This window comes from Oncorhynchus tshawytscha, linkage group LG04 (assembly GCF_018296145.1).
Source record: "Oncorhynchus tshawytscha isolate Ot180627B linkage group LG04, Otsh_v2.0, whole genome shotgun sequence".
In the NCBI taxonomy this organism is placed as follows: Eukaryota; Metazoa; Chordata; class Actinopteri; order Salmoniformes; family Salmonidae; genus Oncorhynchus; species Oncorhynchus tshawytscha.
This window is the reverse complement of record NC_056432.1, coordinates 59310281-59314003: the sequence shown is the minus strand read 5'-3', so window position 1 is coordinate 59314003 and position 3723 is coordinate 59310281. Positions and strand designations below refer to the sequence as shown.

At 41.2% G+C, this 3723-nt stretch overlaps 1 pseudogene; it reads left to right on the top strand.

The window, feature by feature from the left end:
- The first annotated feature begins 833 nt into the window (after positions 1–833).
- Positions 834–3550, top strand: LOC112249118 (annotated as a pseudogene).
- Positions 3551–3723: the final 173 nt, after the last annotated feature.

Sequence of the window (3723 nt, the reverse complement as noted above, 5' to 3'; positions counted from 1 at the left end):
CTTTGTCTTTCATCTCTTATGAGATGGTTTTTAGTGTGTGACAGATCAAAGATTTCTGTGTCAACCGATGGGTCGTCACTTGCTTCCACAGTCAGTCTTAATAATAATAATTTATTAAACTTTGAGCGCTTTTTATAATATAAATCTCAAAGAGCTTCATGAATAAACAAGCAATATATCATGACAGGTCAACCAATAGAGGCCAAGTCTTTGAATGCTGCAGTTCATGGTTTGAGAGGATGGAACTGGTCAGAGGATGGTAAATGATGGTGATGGAGTTTGCTGTTGATCTTGTACAGGGCAAGTCTGTGAACCAGCCTGAGTCAAATAGCCACTGGAATTCTCCTCTTCCACTCTGTGAAGCACCTACTTGGGTGATGCCTCGACATTCCTCTCACTATTATGAGAGGAATTATTCTAATTAATAATAATTAAATTATGGCTAAACCCAGCCTATTTCTACAATGTATCTTTTGAACATTTTATTTTAAACCTTAGCCACACTGCTAACCGTATGTCTAACCTTAAATTACGACCCAAAAGCACATTTTTTGTTGTCAGATCTTTACGATATTGGCAGCCAATTCTGACTTTGTGGCTGTCGAATATAGTGGAAATCCAATCGATGTGTCGAAGTCAACGAACATCACTGATTTGGGGTTTCCACTAGATAGTCCCTTGACTTTGTAGATGTGCTATGTCGTAAAAATTCATGAAATTAGCTTTTTGGTCTTAATTTAAGGTTAAGCATGCGGTTGGTAGTGTAGTTAGGGTTAGGTTTAACATTTGATTTGTGGCTGTGGTAACTAGTGACGACCCGGATTTTGTCACGACACCAACAGGCATCTGACTTTTTGCCTCAAGATCCACACCACATAAGAGTCGACAGGCAGCTAACGCACAGTTAGCAATGGCAGTGCACACGAGAGAAGCAAAATAAGGATTTGTCACAAAACATTTTCCTGATTTCCCAAGCAAAGGAATACTTTTCAGGTAGGCAGTGAATGATAGATTACCGCAATAAGATTAGCTAGCTAGCGCTACATTTATGTGCTGTGTTACCTAGCTAGCCGTCTTCGCAATGCTAGCGCTCTATTCTGAAGAACATGCATTCTTGTAATACTATTTTGTAGTAGCTAGCTAGCTATGTTGACAGGCTCGATGTAAAATATATATTATAAGGGATTGCTAGTTTGTTTATTTCAACAGCTGTGAATATGTTTGTGTCTGTCACACAGAGACATCTGTCCAATTCTCAAAAACCCGGGTGCACTGACTGCAGTCATCGATCTTTTTGAAGAACGTGAGGCAGACGCATCCCCAAGTAGCACTGATTGATGGCGAGTCCCCATGGCTGTGTTTTTACGACAGGCAGCCCAATTTGGTCATTTGACCAATCAGATCTGAGAAAGATCTGATGTGAAATAATCAAATGACCAATTGGTGGGAACAAAAATATCAGAATATGCAGCTCCTGTGGAACGTTGACATGAGAGGCAATGGGACTGGAGCATGTGTCACTGAGGACATCATGCAGCTCCCCAATTCGTTCGCTGTCTGGGAATTAGGCAATTCTGAGCTCTTTGAAGGTTACAACTGCAGCTGTCATATAACCACATATTTCCTTCAACACCATGGATTGTCACTGTGTTCTAACAGTGTGATCTATGTCCTGTATGTCTGGCTGCTCAGGGGTTTCTCTTCGGATCCCTTCTAGCCCAGAGGTTAGGAGTGGGATTTGTGCTGGTCCGGAAGATGGGAAAGCTCCCAGGGCCTACACTGTCTGTGGCACACAATCTGGAGTATGGAGAGGTGAAATTGGCTGGTGATGACCGCTGTATTACCTCCTACACCTTTCTGTCCTTTCATATCACAGCTCCAAGCCTCTGAAAAGTACATATGTATTGGACCCTACCATTTTTTTTCCCCTTTTCAATTAATATTCCTTCATCAGGCTGAGGTTAAGATCCAGGAGGATGCAGTGGCTCCAGAACAGAAAGTGCTTCTCATCTATGATTTACTAGCCACTGGAGGTGAGGCATTTCACTGTTCATTGGGTGTATTTTGTTCAAATGAGTGGACAGTATGACAGATAAAAATATATATTGATTTAAGGGAACAGTGTTTCATTGGCATTACCCGTCTTTGTTTCGAGGCAAGTGTCAATGATAATGCCTCCATATTACTCAGTAACTCTCTCTGTTTGTCAGGAAACCTGTATGCTACCTGTGAGCTCATGAAGAAACAGGATGCAGAGGTAATGGGCTGCATGGTGGTCATTGAGCTCAATGGGGTTGAAAAGCTGAAGCCAAATGCCCTCTTCTCCCTGGTGCAGTATTGAGGTCAAAACAATTCCAAATAATCCACTCAACTGTAATGGAGACCATTTTTACATAGGAATGCTTTGGAAAGTTTACCTATGCACTATAAAGCAAATGGCATTCATTTTCTAAGTATACATAGTATGGCTGTGACGGTCATGGAATTTTGGAAGACTATTTGGCCAACCAAATGACCACGCTCAGTGTAATAACAGTTTGAATAGCAGCAACTACAAAAAAAAAAAAAACATTTTTACACAGTATTTTCTCCTCTCCTCGACTGCATGTGCTGCCATATGAATAGAATGGAATAGAATATTCAAGTCAATGATGGCATAATGCGTGAACTGGCGAAAGCAGGAAGTGTACCATAGAAAAAGAGGCAAATTCAAGAGGATTTACACTTGCCAAAAACCAGTCCACATGAGATGAGCCCTTTTTTGTATGGAACTCTATCAAAGAAGCCTCATGTCATTCAACAAAGCCACTTCTTACATTGGTTCAAAATACTGCCCCTACAATGTGTAGATGAGTTATAAAAAAAAATATCCAAAAGGAAGTGCCAGCAGCACACCACCCAGCGTCCCACTGCTGGCTTGCCGTGGAAGCTATGCAGGGTTGGTCCTGGTTGGATGACCAGATGCTGCTGGAAGTGTTGTTGGAATGCCAGTAGAAGGCACTCTTTCCTCTGGTCTTTAAAAAAAATCCCAATGTCCCAGGGCAGTGATTGGGGACATTGCCCAGTGTAGGGTGCAGTCTTTCGCATGGGATGTTAAACAGGTGTCCTGACTCCCACTAAAGGGCCCATGGTGCTTATTGTGAGAGTAGGGGTATTAACCCCGGTGTCCTGGCTAAATTCCATCACCTAATTATCTCCAGCTTCCAATTGGCTCCATCTTTCCCTTGAAATTATTCCCCAGGTCACAGCAGTAAATTGTGTTCGTAGCCAACTTACCTAAAATAAGGGTTAAATAAAATGTGGCATTATAACTGAGAACTTAGTTTTGCCTGTTATGCACACTTATCTGGCTTCAATCATTGAGGACATGCATTTCCATTGTTAGTGGTCAGCTAGCTTGTCAATATAATAGATCACCTTAAGTGTACCCAATGTGCTGTTTTGTTTTTATGGTTACATTAGTCTTCCTCCATAACTGTCAGTTGTGTGCTAGCCCTAAGTATCAATGTCTAAGGTGCCTTTTGGTATTTAATTACTGTACTGGTGCAATTGTATGAGGCAGTCATTTTGTCAATATACTTGGTTCATTGTGCACTACATAGAACAAGAACCTGCTTGATGGAAATCCGTTGTGCAAGCAAAAACAAGGCAGTTTGTCATGGGTAAAAATATTTACTCCAATGCTAGTGTGTATGTAATACAGCTTTAAAAAAATAAAAGGAT